Source organism: Schistocerca serialis, chromosome 5 (assembly GCF_023864345.2).
Source record: "Schistocerca serialis cubense isolate TAMUIC-IGC-003099 chromosome 5, iqSchSeri2.2, whole genome shotgun sequence".
Classification (NCBI taxonomy): Eukaryota; Metazoa; Arthropoda; class Insecta; order Orthoptera; family Acrididae; genus Schistocerca; species Schistocerca serialis.
The window spans coordinates 521,710,957-521,730,487 of record NC_064642.1 but is presented as its reverse complement, the minus strand read 5'-3'; the positions used below and the strand labels follow the sequence as shown (position 1 = coordinate 521,730,487).

At 42.4% G+C, this 19,531-nt stretch overlaps 1 protein-coding gene across 1 annotated transcript in view; it reads right to left on the bottom strand.

The window, feature by feature from the left end:
- The window catches only part of LOC126480705 (exosome RNA helicase MTR4), a 98,407-nt gene that overhangs the window by 55,382 nt on the left and 23,494 nt on the right, over nt 1-19,531 (bottom strand). The gene's annotated exons all lie outside the window — the stretch shown is intronic.

Below are 19,531 nucleotides of genomic sequence, written 5' to 3'. Positions count from 1 at the left end.
TATCATACGCAGTCTATTATTTGGTTCTTGTTGATCATTATGAAAGGAAGCAGCAGTGTAAGTAACAAGAAGTAGCAGTCTCTTGACATTGTTTTGCTAATGAGACGATTCCTCTCTCTCTCTCTTTTTCTTTTTTTTTTTTTATTCGTAAGCGGCGGTAGCGCGCACAAAAGCAAGCCATGCCGCGATCGGCGACAGGCTGTAAATACGCAGTATCAGAGTACGACAAACAATGCATGACACAGTACAGTAATGCATTTTCAGCGTAGAGTGACGTAAACACCTATAACAAAGAAAACTGCGCTTATCAGCTCAAAGAAAAATAAGCAATCAATTCAAACCAGATGAAGCACGTGAAAAAGGAAGGGTACCCGTATAAATACGGACGGAGCGCCTGACGCATAGCAAAGGCTACCTGGTAAAGCTTAACTGCTAAGCTTACGACTCGAACCAAACTACTGTAGCTGTATCGTCATTCATTCGACCTAAATTGTCTCATATTACAGTGGACCAACTTTGTTTCGATTTGGAGATGCGGCCTAAAACTTTTCTCTCCCTTTGAATTTCGAGTCTCAAATTTCAGGTGCGGCTTCGATTCGGGAAATTTTTTTTCCTTGATTTCGAGTCTCATTTTTCAGGTGCGGCTTAGATTCGAGTGCGGCTTAGACTCGAGTAAATACGGTAATTATTAGCTCATTTGGTATTGATGAAGAAAGAAGGGCTAGAAGGATGGGACAGAACCAAATCAAGTTAGTAACTGAACAGTTTTACAACTCAATTTTTGTCAACAAGCAAGTTTAAATGTGACATACTGAAAGAAGTACACCAGAATACCAAGATAATTAAAAAGCGACATATTTTCTGATCACAGAAAGTGTGATGTCCAAGCTGACATATGGTTAATAGAACTTTACTGTCTCTGACTAATTGGTATGAAAACAAGCAGATTTATTGAAATATGCCCTTTTGTTCTCTCTTCTTCTAGATGGTATTTTCCACACATACCTTTCATTGCTGACTGTAGAGAAACATCTCACTTCTGATCTCAATTTTCAGCACCTGAAATGCTTCAATTCTTTTCCAGTTTTTCCACAGTCCATGATTCACTTCTAAACAGTGCTGTGTTCCAGACAAACTTTCTCACAAATTTCTTTCTAAAATTAAGGCCTATGTTTCATAACTGTAGAATTCTTTGGATGAGGAATGCTTTTTATTACATAGTCCTCAATCGTGATATTACATTCATCAGTAATCTCATCGTCTCTTTCGCCTTTGTTTCGTTTATTCTCAATCCATATTTGGGACCAAGTACACTTTTCATCCCACATAACAGTTCTTGTGCTTCTCTCTCACCTTCAAAGATGATAGCAATGTCATCAGCAAATCTAATCTCTGATATCCTTTCACCTTTAGTTTTAATCTCAATTCTGAATCTTTCTTTCTCTTCCTTTATTGGTTCTTCTACATACAGGTTAAACAGTGGAATGACTTAAGCCTAAAAATCTGAAAATTGATCTCTTTGTCTTCCATTCTTGTTGTTCCCTCTTGGTTCTTGCGTGTATTTTATATTACGCATCGTTCCCTACAGCATACAACTATTTTTCTAGGCATCAAATGTTGTCCAATGCTTTTTCTCAATCAACAAATGCTTTGAAGGGGGTCTTGATTTTTCTAACATCTTGTCTCCAGTCCCTTATAGTCTACACATTAACTTCAATAATTGTGCAGTTGCCACTTCCTCAACTATTTTAAAAAACCCACAGGAATGTTGAGAGCTAACTATTTTTCTATGTCCTCTTGTTACATATTGTGCAAGGTGTTTTTAGATATGTTCCATTTATTTATTTACTTTAAATAATGCTGCACGCAATAGTACATTCTGCTCTGTCAATTGTTTCTTGTTTAAGTATTTAAAAGTGAATAATTTACACTGAAGTGTATTCCTTTAAAGACAACAAAATAGTTACTTATCCTTACAACAAGAATTTATCAAGAGATTATGGGCCCAGAAACACACAAGTAGAAAATTCGATATATAACTATTCGTCAGCTATTATAAAGGAGCACACAAACAGGTCACTGATGCATTGTATATTAGCAAGTAATAGGAAGTAGCGTTAGGCAGCAAGTTAGTTGCAAGGAATTAAAGTCATTGAATTTTGTTGATAATCAGTCAAAGTGCAGTCAGGAAAGTCCATTACATGCTCTAAGTTCACATATAGTAAATTTGTCTGTTATTGATGGATTCTATTAAGTCACAATTGGATCTTTTTTGGAGTATCATTATGGAAATCTCAACTACGTCTCTTGGTGATTTAAACTATACATAACATTAAAGTCGAAAAAGTTTTACTCAGTAGCAACTGGGCAGCAAGTTAAACTGATAGGAGGAGAACTGTACTAAATGTAAAGTCTTGGGTTGAGAAAGATTATGGGGCACAAATTTTTATAGGTTTGAATGTCAGCAGCAATATAGCCAAGAAAAAAGCAAATTGTAAGTCTGCTAGTCAAATGTTTAAAAAATTAGAAATGCTATAAGGTAACAAACCAGATTCAACGATCGAAGGTTTGCAGAGAAATTTCTTTAGTTAAGCGAGTATTACATGACGATTCGCCACAAACGGTACTGGTCTAGTGCGACAGCCATCTAGCAGTAGAACGAATGAAACTACGAAAATTAGCAGACACATTATCTGTGTGCCAGAATAGAGAGTAGTTCTAAACTGCCATCAATCCGTGCATGCGCACTAGGCAGCGATAACTCATGCATGTGCAGAAGGGGCTACCGCAGTGTTTTCTGCTTGTTATTTGCTTACTGCTTGGTGGATATTAGCTCATTTCAGATTTTCGTGTTGAGGTTTTTTTGCGGTCTTTTTCTTCTTTTTTTCCCAGTAAGTAGGTTTTCATAGATGCAGAGTAAAAACTTTTTTTGCCAGCAGACTTTCTTTTATATCAGCTGTTTGTGAAAGCATTATTTCTATTGATTATTCCGTATTCTAAAAATGAAATGGAGCAAAGAGGCGTTAAGTGTTTTAATTCAGGCATACAGTGAGGAAGGGTGCATGTGTTACTCGCTGCATCATAATACAATATGTCGGCAATTGTTTCTTTCTGAGTAATAAGCCTATAATGCCACACGGTGATTTTCGATTTGTATCATAATGCCTTAGCTTACGAAAGTTCATGTTTGTTTTGATTGCATCTCTTGTTTATTTCAGCATGTCAGAAAAGAGAAACTGACAGTGATAGGCAACAAAGTCTGTGCAGTTTCGCTCAGTTTGATAGGCGAGGACTGAAAAACTCCGAGTAGCACTTATAAACCATATGTTCAAAACTTGGAAAAATATCACAAGCACACCTTTTAAGTATTGCTGCAAACTGCAGTGCATACATCCACAACAACTTTTGAAATGGTGGGCTGTGCTATTTTGTGGCTAAAAGCCAAGACTTGTAAAAGATTCCCCATTCGCCAGGAAATGTAATGTTACAACCAGCCTACAACATAACAGGGTGTTTACCAGTATTTTATCAGTGATCTAGGCTGGTATGATCACAAAATGTATAAACATATGATTTAATTCTTACTTTCGAGAAGGTGAGATAGCCTCCATCATGACTGTGTCACACTTTCTGATTCCATTTTCTATCACAGACAGCAGCTTCTCAAAACAGGTCATGTCCATCCTAACGAAGTTCCAAAATTCTTGTGGATCTTCGGGCCTCAGTTCTTTCATTAATAGTGAATATATTCCCCTACCTGTGTCCTTTCTTTTCAGTCAGGGTTGAACTCAACAACATCTGACTTTTCGTTTTCGTCACCGTTCTGACCTAATCCGAAGATTTACAGTCACTGCCAGGGCAATAGTTCCAAAAATGAGTGGGTCCTCCATGTGCAATATGCTGTATAAATGTAAATTTCGCTATACACATACCTGTGTAACCAAGTGTCACAATACAAAACTGTTGAGTCTCTAATTCAGAACAGTACTAACCTACATAATAGAGAAACAATTACTTAATTAATAATGGTAAAAAATAATTTCTTATTAAACCTTGAGCACATAGAAATAATCTGAACATACGATGTTCCAGTATATCATACAGTCCCCCTTGAGTTGCCGGCGGTAGAACGAATGACTTTACAAGACATCAGACAGTTCTATTTTCTTTTCGTGCGTATCATCTGCTGCTGCGCATGCGCACTAGGTACATTCTACATGGATGGTGTAATAGGTCGGCAGTGAACTAGTCTGTATTTACAGGTGTGCACGTTATGGGTGCTGGTGCATAGGTGTAAGGTTTAGGCGCATCGTGTAATACGGGATTTACAAATATGATACTAGTAAGTCAGCTGTGCAGAACTGTATGCATATTCAAGAATATGCGGAAGATTTAGTGGCAGAAGGTAAAGCTGTGAAACAGGTGGATTATATCACGAATTCTCAAAATGTTAGCACCAAAACTTAACCACTTCTGTACCGCGTGGGGTAATGTAGCAGCATCCAACAAAAATCTCAACACATTATTTGAAAGTCTTTGTCTGTGAAAAGATAGAACAGTCAAATATGTCCCGAAATGCTTTCAACTCAAAACAAAATAAATATCTTTTCAAAGCAAGTCAGCAGGAAAAGTCTACAGTTAAACGTTTCAAATGTGGCAAAAACAGGCATGTAAATAAACAGTGCAGGTAAATATCATGTGGTAATTATTCAGCATATTGTAAACACAATTATTCATGCAACAACTGCAAACAGGAGAGTCACTTTGACAGGAAATGTCCAAATGCAACATTAGGCAGAAATGCACAAGTGAAAGACAGCAAAGAATCAAAAGGTTTCAAAAGAAAAGCATATGTCACTGTTGAATTTCCTGTAGCCAACATAAATGACATAAATCTGCAGTCTGACAGAGAAAACACTTGCTACCAAGATTGTGGTGCCACGCAACACATGACATTTAGAAGGACTGGGTAATAATTTATGCAAAACTAAATCAATGTATGAAAGTGGTGATTGGTGGTGCTGCTGAATTACAATTTTCTATCAATTCAGCAGGCAGTTTCTCCACTCACAGACACCAGAAATGTGCTACTTCTACTTTCCCTCTTGCTGTTTAAGAATGGAATTTCTTTTGCACTCTTTATCTTAACATCTTTGTTTTTAATTCCTCTGAAAGTTTTTTGTTTTTTCTATACAATGAAGGTGCCTTTCAAACCATCTACTTCGTTTTTGATTTCTTCATATTTTTTTCTGCACCCATTTGTAATGTCCCCTGGTGGAGAAAATTTTCAGCTGCGCAGTGACATATATGTGGAGCAGCCTTCAGATGTGATACTAATAATTTTCAACAATGTTTAAAAATTTCTCCCTCAGCTTTCATTTTATGTAAATGTGCACTTATGTTTTTGAGCTTTTCCCTTGCATTCCACAGTTGGTAACTGTTTGCATGATGAATGATGGAAAATGAACATGATGAATGAAAAGTTAGATGATTAGACAAGATGGTGGAACCAATAAGAAAATGATGTTCGATAAACGTTTTCCTGATGTGGAGTATACGAAATAACATGGCAGGGAAATGAAATAGATAGTGCAGACTGCTGATTCATACAACAGAACAATCTTTAAAATTTAAAATGGGGTTTTTGAAAATACCCTACAAAATTTTTGAAACAATTATTGGGCTACACTACAGATCAGCTGTCACTACAGCCAGTTTTTCTTCAGTCACATTTGCTGACTTCAACCGCCTCACAACAAAATGTAACATGTCAACCTCACTTCTACCTCGGGCTGTGCTACAGATCAGTCTGTCACCACTAGCAGTTATTTTCCGCTCACATTCATACGCTTTGCCAACTCACAACCAAACTATAACATCGGAGCCATCGGAGTACAAAATGATATCTGAAGAAAATGTTTCATATTCCAAAAAACATACAAGAAATACATATGAAAACCAGTAACCAACTTTATAATCCATAATAGCCAGATCTTCTCCCATGAGCCATGGACCTTGTTGGTGGTGGGGAGACTTGTGTGCCTCAGTGATACAGATAGCCATACCGTAGGTGCAACCGCAATGGAGAGGTATCTGCTGAGATGCCAGACAAATGTATGGTTCCTGAAGAGTGGCAGCAGCCGTTTTAGTAGGTGCAGGGGCAACAGTCTGGATGATTGACTGATCTGGCCTTGTAACATTAACAAAAACAGCCTTGCTGTGCTGGTACTGCCAATGACTGAAAGCAACGGGAAACTACAGCCTTAATTCCTTCCGAGGGCATGCAGTTTTACTGTACAGTTAAATGATGATGGCGTCCTCTTGAGTAAAATATTTCGGAGGAAAAATAGCCCCCATTCAGATCTCCTACTAAGGAGGACATCATTATCAGCAGAAACAAAACTGGCGTTCTACGGATCAGAGCGTAGAATGTCAGATACCATAATCGGGCAGGTAGGTTAGAAAATTTAAAAAGGGAAATGGATATATTAATACGGTGGGAATTAGTGACGTTCGGTGGCAGGAGGAGCAAGACTTTGGTCAGGTGAATACAGTGTTATAAATACAAAATCATATTAGGGTAGAGCAAGATTAGGTTTAATAATGAATAAAAAAATAGGAGTGCAGGTAAGCTACTACAAACGGCATAGTGAACACATTATTGTAGCCAAGATAGACATGAAGCCCATGCCTACCACAGTAGTACAAGTTTAGATGCCAAATAGCTCTGCAGATGAAGAGATTGAAGAAATGTATGATACAATAAAAGAAATTATTCAGATAATGACGGGAGACAAAAATTTAGTAGTCATGGGGGGATTGGAATTCGATAGTATGAAAAGGAAGAGAAGAAAAGGTAGTAGGCGAATATGAAATGGCGGCATGGTATGAAAGAAGAAGCCATCTGCTGGAATTTTGCAAAGGGCATAACTTAATCATAGGTAACACTTGGTTTGCGAATCACGAAAGAAGAGGCCTGGAGACACTGGAAGGTTTCAGGTAGATTATGTAACGGTAAGACAGAGATCCAGGAACCAAGACATTTCCAGGGGCAGATGTGGACTACGGCCACGATTGATTGATTGATTATGAACTGTAGATTAAAACTAATGAAACTGCAAAAAGGGGGGAATTTAAGGAGATGGGATCTGGATACACTAACGGAACCAGAGGTTGTAGAGAGTTTCAGAGAGAGCATTAGGGAATGTTTGACAAGAATGAGGGAAAGAAATACAGTAGAAGAAGAACGGGGAGCTTTGAAAGATGAAATAGTGAAGGCAGCATAGGATTGAGCATGTAAAAAGACGAGGACTACTAGAAATCCTTGGGTAAAAGAAGAGATATTGAATTTAACTGCCAAAAACAGAAAATATAAAGATGCAGTAAATGAAGCACGCACAAAGGAACACAAAAGCCTCAAAAATGAGATCAACAGGAAGTGCAAATTGGCTAAACAGGAATGGCTAGAGGACAAATGTAAAGATGTAGAGACATATATCACTAGGGGTAAGTTAGATACTGCCTACAGGAAATTAAAGAGACCTTTGGAGGAAAGAGAACCACTTGCATGAATATCAAGAGCTCAGATGAGAAACCAGTTCTAAGCAAAGAAGGGAAGGCAGAAAGGTGGATGGAGTATATAGAGGGTCTATACAACGGCGATATACTTGAGGGCAATATTACAGAAATGGAAGAAGATGAAGATGAAATGGGGAAAAATTGGCTCTGAGCACTATGGGACTTCTGAGGTCATCAGTCCCCTAGAACTTAGAACTACTTAAACCTAACTAACCTAAGGACATCACACACATCCTTGCCCGGGGCAGGATTCGAACCTGCGACCGTGGCGGTCGCGCAGTTCCAGACTGTAGCGCCTAGAACCGCTTGGCCACTTGGGACGGCAGATGAAATGGGAGATATGATCTATTTGAAGAGTTTGACAGAGCACTGATAGTTCTAAGTCGAAACAAGGCCCTAGGAGTAGACAACATTCCATTAGAACTACTGATAGCCTTGGGAGAGCCATCCCTGACGAAACTCTACCGTCTGGTGAGCAAGATGTATGAGGCAGGCAAAATTCCCTCAAACTTCAAGAAGAATATAATAATTCCAATCCCAAGGAAAGCAGGTGTTGACAGATGTGAAAATCACTGATCTGGCCCTGTAACCAAAACTGCCTTGCTGCGCTGGTACTGTGAACGGCTGAAAGCAAGGGGAAACTACAGCCGTAATTTTTCCCGAGGGCATGCAGCTTTAACCATACAGGTTAAATGATGATGGCGTCCTCTTGGGTAAAATATTCCAGAGGTAAAATAGTCCCCCATTCAGATCTCCGGGCGGGGACTACTCAGGAGGACGCCGTTATCAGGAGAAAGAAAACTGGCGTTCTACGGATCGGAGCGTGGGATGTCAGATCCCTTAATCGGGCAGGTAGGTTAGAAAATTTAAAAAGGGAAACGGATAGGTTAAAGTAAGATATAGTGAGAATTAGCAAAGTTCGGTGGCAGGAGGAACAAGACATTTGGTCAGGTGAATACAGAGTTATAAATACAAAATCAAATAGGGGTAATGCAGGAGTAGGTTTAATAATGAATAAAAAAACAGGAGTGCGGGGAAACTACTACAAAGAGCATAGTGAACGCATTATTGTGGCCAAGATAGACACGAAGCCCACGCCCACTACAGTAGTATAAGTTTATATGCCAACTAGCTCTGCAGATGATGAAGAAACTGATGAAATGCATGATGAGATAAAAGAAATTATTCAGGTAGTGAAGGGAGACGAAAATTTAATAGTCATGGGTGACTGGAATTCGAGAGTAGGAAAAGGGAGGGAAGGAAACATAGTGGGTGAATATGGATTGGGGGTAAGAAATGAAAGAGGAAGCCATCTGGTACAATTTTGCACAGAGCAGAACATAATCATAGCTAACACTTGGTTTAAGAACCATAAAAGACGGTTGTATACATGGAAGAATCCTGGAGATGCTAGAAGGTATCAGATAGATTATATAATGGTAAGACAGAGATTTAGGAACCAGGTTTTAAATTGTAAGACATTTCCAGGGGCAGATGTCGACTCTGGCCACAATCTATTGGTTATGAACTGTAGATTAAAACTGAAGAAACTGCAAAAAGGTGGGAATTTAAGGAGATGGGACCTGGATAAATTGACTAAACCAGAGGTTGTACAGAGTTTCAGCGAGAGCATAAGGGAACCATTGGCAGGAATGGGGGAAAGAAATACAGTACAGAAAGAATGGGTAGCTTTGAGGGATGTAGTAGTGAAGGCAGCAGAGGATCAAGTAGGTAAAAAGACGAAGGCTAGTAGAAATCCTTGGGTAACAGAAGATATATTGAATTTAATTGATGAAAGGAGAAAATATAAAAATGCAGTAAATGAAGCAGGCAAAAAGGAATACAAACGTCTCAAAAATGAGATTGACAGGAAGTGCAAAATGGCTAAGCAGGGATGGCTAGAGGACAAATGTAAGGATGTAGAGGCTTATCTCACTAGGGATAAGATAGATACTGCCTACAGGAAAATTAAAGAGACCTTTGGAGAAAAGAGAACCACTTGTATGAATATCAAGAGCTCAGATGGAAACCCAGTTCTAAGCAAAGAAGAGAAAGCAGAAAGGTGGAAGGAGTGTATAGAGGGTGTATACAAGGGCGACGTACTTGAGAACAATATTATGGAAATGGAAGAGGATTTAGATGAAGATGAAATGTGAGATATGATTCTGCGTGAAGAGTTTGACAGAGCACTGAAAGACCTGAGTCGAAACAAGGCCCCGGGAGTAGACAACATTCCACTAGAACTACTGACGGCCTTGGGAGAGCCAGTCATGACAAAACTCTACCACCTGGTGAGCAAGATGTATGAGATAGGCTACATACCCTCAGACTTCAAGAAGAACATAAAAATTCCAATCCCAAAGAAAGCAGGTGCCGACAGATGTGAAAATTACCGGACTATCAGTTTAATAAGTCACAGCTGCAAAATACTAACGCAAATTCTTTACAGACGAATGGAAAAACTGGTAGAAGCTGACCTCGGGGAAGATCAGTTTGAATTCCGTAGAAATGTTGGAACACGTGAGGCAAAACTGACCTTATGACTTATCTTAGAAGAAAGATTAAGGAAAGGCAAACCTATGTTTATAGCATTTGTAGACTTAGAGAAAGCTTTTGACAATGTTGACTGGAATACTCTCTTTCAAATACTAAAGGTGGCAGGGTTAAAATACAGGGAACGAAAGGCTATTTACAATTTGTACAGAAACCAGATGGCAGCTATAAGCGTCGAGGGACATGAAAGGGAAGCAGTGGTTGGGAAGGGAGTGAAACAGGGTTGTAGCCTCTCGTCGATGTTATTCAATTTGTATATTGAGCAAGCAATAAAGGAAACGAAAGAAAAATTCGGAGTAGGAATTAAAATCCACGGAGAAGAAATAAAAACTCCGTGGTTTGCTGATGACATTGTAATTCTGACAGAGACAGCAAAGGACCTGGAAGAGCAGCTGAACGGAATGGACAGTGTCTTCAAAGGAGGATACAGGATGAACATCAACAAAAGCAAAATAAGGATAATGGAATGTAGTCTAATTAAGTTACGTGATGCTGAGGGAATTAGATTAGGAAATGAGACACTTAAAGTAGTAAAGGAGTTTTGCTATTTGGGGAGCAAAATAACTGATGATGTTCGAAGTAGAGGGGATATAAAATGTAGACTGGCAATGGCAAGAAAATTGTTTCTGAAGAAGAGAAATTTGTTAACATCGATTATAGATTTAAGTGTCAGGAAGTCGTTTCTGAAAGTATTTGTATGAAGTGTAGCCATGTATGGAAGTGAAACATGGATGATAAATAGTTTGGACAAGAAGAGGCTAGAACCTTTCAAAATGTGGTGCTACAGAAGAATGCCGAAGATTAGGTGGGTAGATCACATAACTAATGAGGCGGCACTGAATATAATTGGGGAGAAGAGGAGTTTGTGGCACAACTTGACAGGAAGAAGGGACCGGTTGGTGGGACATGTTCTGAGGCATCAAGGGATCACAAAATTAGCATTGGAGGGCAGTGAGGAGAGTAAAAATAGTAGAGGGAGACCAAGAGATGAAAACACTAAGCAGATTCAGAAGGATGTAGGTTGCAGTAAGCATTGGGAGATGAGGAAGCTTGCACAGGATAGAGTAGCATGGACAGCTGCATCAAACCAGTCTCAGGACTGGAGACCACAACAACAACAACAGCAACAACAACAACAAGCCAACATTTAATGCAGAAATCATAGAGGCGTTCTCCTCTCTCATTTCTATTTCTGAGTCTATATTTACTTGTAACCCCACTTTCATTCATTTCCTAGTATGGAGTTCCAGTTTTCCCTGATTACTAGAGTTTCACTTCTCTAAACACACTGAGTTAACCTTTCAATTCCCTCGTGTATTCACTCTACGTAATCACCATTTCCTTGTGACATCAGCTTGTGACTGAACTATAGTTGTTGGAGAACAGTACAATCCTGTCACAAAACTGTTCACAGTAACTCAGTTTTTGCCCTACCTACCTTCCTAACCATAACAAATCCCATTCAGACGTCTGAATGTAGTATGGAAGCCATAAAATCTGAAAATGGAAACGATTGGTTGGGTGGTTTAAAAGAGGGGGGGAGTGACCAAACTTCTAGGTCACTGGTCCCTCATTCTGATTAAAATAATTCCACAAAGGTGGGAGTAAAATAATCGAGACATACAAAACACAGCTGGAAGAAAAGAGAAAACCACAAGAATGACAGAAGGGCAACAAACATTAAAATAGACAAAATCAGACAAGAAAACCACTGAGACACACACGAAACACTTAGAAGAGATAACAAGGGAGCAGACTGCCGTGGCTGACTGATCATGAGAGTAAAAAGGTGAAGCGAGCCACTCTGTAACACATTAAAACCTCCACCCTGAAAGCACTAGGGTGCAGGACACAGAGGGACAAAGGACATGCGCTAAACCTTAGATCAAATGATAAAACCCACTCTAACAAGTAAAATGTAAAACTAAAGATGCTGTTGAGGCATTGTCGCCCAACACTGAAGGTAGGGTGCTGGGAAAGTTGAAAGTCCGCCGCAGAGTGGCTAAAAGTGGGCAGTCCAGCAAGAGGTGGACGACCATCATTTGTGAGCCACAGCGACACCGAGATGGGTCCTCGTGACGCAAGAGGTAACAATGCGTTAGCCTTGTATGGCCAATGCGGCAGAGGACAACAGATTCCCTGCAGGAGGACTGCATGGGAGACTTCCACACATTCGTAGTCTCCTTAATGACATGCGGTTTGTTGTGTGTACTGTTATGCCATTCTGTCTCCCAAAGCCGAAAAATCCTGCGGTGTAAGACAGAGCACAGGTCAGTTTTGCATATGCCTATCTCCAGAAGCGGTTTCCGCGTAGCCTGTTTGGCCAGCCTGTCGGCAAGTTTGTTGCCTGGGATTCCAAAGCGTCCTGGGATCCACACAAACACCATTGAACAGTGGGACTGTTCCAGGGCATAGATGGACTCCTGAATGGATGCCACCAAAGGACAACGAGGGTAACACTGGTCGATAGCTTGTAGGCTGCTCAAGGAGTCAGTACATAGGAGAAATGACATGCCAAGGCACGAGCAAATGTGCTCAAGATCACAAGATATGGCCGCCAGTTCTGCAGTGAAAACACTGCAGCCTTATGGCCAGGAGAGCTGTTCAATATGTCCTCCGTGAACATATGCAAAGCCTACATGACCATTAGCCATCGAGCCGTCAGTGTAAAGCACTTCATCGCTCCGGTATATGTTGAGAATCGAGAGGAAGTGATAGTGGAGAGCCGCAGGGTTAACGGAGTCCTTAGGGCCATGCGAAAGGTCCAGAAGAATCTGTGGCATAGGTATACACCATGGCGGTGTACATGAATGGATCTCCAGGAGAGGTGGTAATGGGAAGGACTCCAGTTCAGACAGAAGGGACCAGATGTGAACCGCAATCTTATGCCATGACCTGGGCCGCCAGTGGTGCACTAGGTCGAGTGAATGCAACACTGAGGGCATTGCCGAACTGTAAACCAGACTCCTATAGTCACAGCGGGATTGAACAAAGGCTCTGTAGAGCTGCAGCAGCATTGAGTGATCTGCGCCCCCAGTCGGTGTTGCTCAGGCAGTGGAGGACATTGAAGTGCTGCCAGCACTTCGCTTAAGCTGACGAAGGTGTGGTAGACAAGTCAATCGGGTGTTGAAAATCAGTCCTAAGAATCAATATGTCTCCACTACAGTGAATGGATCGTCTTTAAGGTAAAGTTCTGGTTCTGGATGAATGGTGCAACGGCAACAGAAGTGCATGACACATGACTTCACAGCTGAAAACTGGGATCCGTTGGCTAGAGCCCATGACTGTGACTTGTGAATGGCTTCCGGTAGGTGCCACTCAGCAACACCAGTACTGGAGAAGCAGTACAAAATGTAGAAGTCATCCGCATACAGAGAAGGTGAGACTCTCAGCCCTACAGCTGCTGCTAGACCATTAATAGCCACTAAAAATAGAGAGACACTCAATACTGAGCCCTGCAAAATGCCATTCTACTGAATAGGGAAGAACTATGGGAGGCACCGACTTGGACACCGAAAGTATGGAGTGACAGGAATTTTTGGATAAAAATCAGGAGCAGGGTCCGGAGACCCCACTCATACAATGTGGCAAGGATATGGTGTTGCCAGGTCGTTTCGTATGCTTTACGTAAGTCAAAAAAGACAGCAATCAAATGCTGCTATCTGGAAAAGGCTGTTCGAATGGCAGACTCAAGGGACACAAGATTATCAATGGTAGAGTGACCCTGGCGGAATCAGCCCTGACATGGAGCCAGTAGGCCACATGACTCCAGGACCCAACCCAATTGCCGACACCATTTGTTCCAGCAGCTTACAAAGAAAGTTGGTGAGGCTGATGGGCCAGTAACGATTCACATCAAGCGGGTTTTGACCGGAATTGAGCACCGGAATGATGGTGCCGTCCAGCCATTGCGATGGAAAGGAGGCATCACACCAGATCCAGTTGCAGATGATGAGAAGATGTCGCTTGTGGTCAGACAAGAGATGTTTAATCATCTGACTGTTGATCCAAAGCGGCCCAGGAGCTGTGTCAGGGCAATGTGCAAGGGTGCTGAGGAGTTCCCACTCTGTAAATGGGACGTTATAGGGTGCACTGTGGTGTGTAGTTAACGAGAGGACTTTCCTTTCCATCCGCCGTTTGAGGGTGCGAAAGCTTGGGCATAGTTCCCCAACACAGAGGCTCGAGCATAACGCTCAATAAAGTGCTCGGCAATTGCATTTGCATCGTTAGATAACACACCATTGATGTTAATGCCAGGGACACCTGTTGGGGTCTGGTATCCAAAAAGATGTCTGATCTTCGTCCAGACTTGGGAAGGTGATGTATGGCACCCAATGATTGACACATACCCATCCCAACACTCCTGTTTCTGATGGGAAGGGTGCCACTTATGTCACTTTAGAGCTTGCCGACGCTCTTTAATTGCCTTAGTGACTCCCAGCATCCACCAAGGGACTGTCTTTCGCCAGGGGCACCCTAAAGAATGAGGGATTGTGTTTTCCGCCGCAGGAACAATCAATGTAGTGACCTGCTCAACAACCACATCAATGGCATCATGTGGTGGAGATTCAGCTTGTTTCAAGCCCATCTGGATAGGTGTCTGTGGGCATGATGCCGGGGGAGTGACAGGAAGACGGGGAACTGGTCACTACCACACAGGTCATCATGTGCTCTCCAGTGGATAGATGGGAGAAGGCCAGGACTGCAAACCGAGAGATCAATGGCCGAATATGTGCCATGTGCCACACTGAAATGTGTGAGGGCACCTGTATTTAAGAAGCAGAGATCGACGTCGAGGTCAAGGTCGAGTTGTGACAGTAAATTTTCGACCTCCCTACCTCGACCAGTAAGCATGGCACCACACCACAAGACATTATGTGCATTAAAATCTCCAAAAAATTCAAAAGATTTAGGGAGTTGATCAATCAGTGCAGCCAATACATTCAGGGGCACTGCACCATCTGGAGTAAGATATACACTGCAGACAGTTATTTCCTGTGTCGTCCTTATCCTGGCAGCCACAGCTTCAAGATGGGTTTGAAGGGGCACAGGTTCACTACGTACTGAGTTCGGGACAAACGCAAACTCCACCTGACACTATTATGGTCGCTACAGTTACTGTAATATCCCCTATAGCCACGGAGGGCAGGGGTCCGCATTGCCGGGAACCAGGTTTCCTGGAGGGCAATGCAGAAAGCAGGTGTAAAGCGTAACAACTGCCTTAGCTCCACCAGGTGGCGGAAAAAACCGCCGCAATTTCACTGCAGGATTACGTGATCGTGAGACTGGGAAGGCATGGAACACTCATTCAAGTGACCTGCTCAATGACAACATCAATGGCATCATGTGGAGGAGATTCAGCTTGTTTAAAGCCCATCTGGGTAGGTTTCCATGGGCATGACGCTGGGGGAGTGACAGGAAGATGGGGAACTGGTCACTACCTCAGGGTCACCTGCTGCCACCAGATGAGTACCTGTGTGATCGACATACATGGTGTCTAAGGGCCTAGCAATATCTAGGTCCTTAGTGGACACCAGAATTGCCACCTCATCCTCAGACGCAGAGCTTGTAGGTAGTGGTGGTGTGGATGCCACCACAGTGCCTTTGTTCTTGGGGGTCTTTTTCTTTTTAGGTTTCTCTCACTGCTCCTTAAGTTTTTCCGGCTGGGAGGGCTTCACTGATTCAGTCTCAGGGACTGAGGAGGACTGTGAAGCCCTATGACCAGCTACCTGTGGTTGCTTCAGCCACTGGCGGGTGTCAGCTTTGCCACTGGTAGGAACCTGGGAAGGGAGAGACCCAAGGTATCCCTTCCTGGCAAATGGAGCCAAAGAAGACCTACGCTTCTCTGGCTGAGAAGTGGGGACTGACGTACCTGATGGTGCGGGGGGGGGGGGGGGGGGGGTTGCTCTTTAAGTAGGTTGTGCAGGACCAACAGGGATAGAAGTGCCCCCCACCTTCAAGAGGGCAGGTGGAGTCTGATGGCTCTGAGAGCCAACTGAATGTGGCGGAACGGAAGATGGTAGAACCGTTGTCGTGGCAGTGGAGTACGTTGCACAGGATGTAGCCTCTCACATTTTCTCTTAGCCTCAGTGTAGGCCAGTTGGTCCAGGGGCTTGTATTCCATTAGTTTTCTTTCTTTCTGGAGAATCCTGCAGTCTGGTGAGCAAGGCGAATGGTGCTCTCTGCAGTTGACACAGATAGGAGGCGGGGCACATGGAGTATTGGGATGTGAAGGACGTTCACAATACCGACAGGTGACGCTGGAAGTACAGCAGGAAGACATACGGCCGAACTTCGAGCACCTAAAGCACTGCATCGGGGGAGGGATATATGGCTTTACGTCACAGTGGTAGACCATCACCTTGACCTTGTTGGGTAATGTGCCACCCTTAAAGGCCACTGGTAGCAACCTGATTATCCCTCGGACCCAGGTGGACGTGTCAGACGAAATGGACACCTCACCGCTCTAAATTGGCACGCAGCTCATTGTCAAGACTGCAAAAGAAGGTCCCTCTGAAATACATTACCCTGGACCATATTTAAGATCTTATGGGGCGTGACTGAAATAGAAACATCCCTCAGCTTCACAGGCCAGTAGTGCCCATTACTGGGCAGAGGATGCTGTATTGGGCAAAACCGACCCTGACCGCATTTTGGACAAGACTTCCATCTCCCCACACTTGTCCTCTAAATTCTCCACAAAAAACTGAGGTTTCATTGACAACACATTCCCCATCAACTTTCGTACATATGATGTACCGGGGTGAATGAGCTTCGCTGCCAACCAGGGGACCTCCCCACGGATGCCACCAAGCCACAGCAAAGGCCAATCTGGCACGATGGCCAATGGCCATTGCTGGGAGTCCCAATGCCACAGGGTGACGGGCATCTACCGTATTTACTCGAATCTAAGCCGCACTTTTTTTCGGTTTTTGTAATCCAAAAAAACGGCTGCGGCTTAGAATCGAGTGCAAAGCAAGTGGAAGTTCTGAAAAATGTTGGTAGCTGCCGCCACAACTAACTTCTGCCGTCGAATATATGTAGCGCTACACAGGCAAGCTTTGTAGGCACAAAGATAAACACTGGCACCAAAACCTCTGCGCCAGTAAAAAAAAAAACGGGGTGCAAGACGAGCTTTTTTCTCCGCCCCGAGTTTCGACCACTGCATTTTCATACATTATCCAACGAAGTAAATACAAATTCCGTATTGTTCATCTTCGAATGTAGCAGAATTTCAATGTACTACAAAAATCCGACTGGCAAGACTGTTTGGGATGTTTGTCAATATGGCCAACTCTACGTTCTCAATTTTTTCCTACCTGTGAGAAGACACGGTTGCTAATAGGGACCCGATGAAATGTGAATCACATGCAGTATTCTCTTCACCATAAAAATATAAACACTTTGCCAAGTATTTTTCATGTTTGCTGCTATCTCATCTAAATCCTGTCTGCCTAATAAGCTACGAAACTAGAGTGAGACAACAGCAAATGCGGAAGAATACACACATCATGTCATGTTTATATCGTATTATTCTTATGCCTAATAGTGATACAGTCAGAAATGAAGCACGGCAACTGACTAGATTTTTAAACCTAAGATGACTAATTTCTGTACAGAATTTGATGTACTAAAGAAGCGGCCACAAAGATTTTCAAACGGAGAAAATTTTTCACCTAACTCTCGTTCAGAACATGTTCTATCGTACGCAGTCTATTATTTGGTTCTTGTTGATCATTATCAAAGAAAGCAGCAGTGTAAGTAACAACAAATAGCAGTCTCTTGCCATTGTTTCGCTGATGAGACGATTCCTCTTGTTTTTGTAAGCGGCGGTAGCGCGCACAAAAGCAAGCCATGCCGCGAGCCGCGACAGGCCGTAAACACGCGCTATCAGAATGCGACAAACAATGCATGACACAGCACAGTAATGCATTTTCAGCTTAAGAGTGACGTAAACACCTATAACAAAGAAAACGGCAATTATCAGATCGAAGCAAACTAAGCAATCGATTCAAACCAGACGAAGCACGTGAAAAAGGGAGGGTACCCGAATAAATACGGACGGAGCATCTGCCGCATAGCAATGGCTACCTGGTAAAGCTTAACTGCTATGCTTATGAATCGAACCAAACTACTGTAACTGTATCGTCATTCATTCGACCTAAATTGTGTCTCATATTACAATGGACCAACTTTGTTTCAATTTGGAGGTGCGGCCTAAAACTTTTCTCTCCCCTTGAATTTCGAGTCTAAAATTACAGGTGCGGCTTAGATTCGGGAAATTTTTTTTCCTTTATTTCGAGTCTCATTTTTCAGGTGCGGCTTAGATTCGAGTAAATACGGTACTCCTTGGCATACGTGGGGTGTTAATGGCGCAGGCATCAGCAGAGCGATCCCTGTGTGGTCAGGTGGCTACAACCAACAGGGTACATGGTGGCCCCACCTTAATGGACTGTCTACCAGGCTGGATGGGGTGCAAAGAAGTCCTTTAGCAATGTGTGCAGAAAATGATACTGCACAGTGGATGGAGGAAAACACACCCGGGAGGGTGACCTTACCCAACACCTGGAGGAAGGGCGGAAGTGCAGATCCACATCGACGAAGGATGCGAGAGGTCTCAGCGCATGATGGAAACAATGCACCATGTAAGGTGTCCTTCCCCAATTGGCTCGCTCTTTGGAAAAAATTGGAAGAATGGAGGTCAAACCCTACAGGGGACCAAAATGTGTGACACTCCTTTTAGTCGCCTCTTACGACAGGCAGGGAAACCTTGGACCTATTCTAATCCCTGGACCTGCAGGGGGAATGGAAAATGAAATAGTGAATCTAGACGTAATCTGGTGTCAGCGAAATTAAACAGAGGGAAGTTAAAAAATCATCTGGTTAGTTAGTATTACAGTTTAATATGGTGGATCTGGAGCATGCTCTTCTGGTACAGAATGTGTGGTTCATCACTATCTATTACGATCTAATCAATTTAACAATTTGATATACTTGAAAAAAGAGACAGCATTGGTCGTATATTTTTTACTATTGCAAAATCGATTTTCTGTCACTGGGTGACCATCTTCAGTGCTATATTGTATAACTTAAATTGGGATGCACTGTTGTCACTAAGCTTACGGCAATCACATAGACTCTATAGAGTGATTGCCGTAAGCTTAGTGACAACAGTGCATCCCAATTTAAGTTATACAATATAGCACTGAAGATGGTCACTCAGTGACAGAAAATCGATTTTGCAATAGTAAAAAATATACGACCAGTGCTGTCTCTTTTTTCAAGTATACCTGTTATCTGGTCGTAGTGCACAAGACAACATGGAGTCACCAATCAATTAACAATTTGAGTTTCAAGAAAGGCATTCCTCCTCCTACTTACATAAATGAATCACAATAAC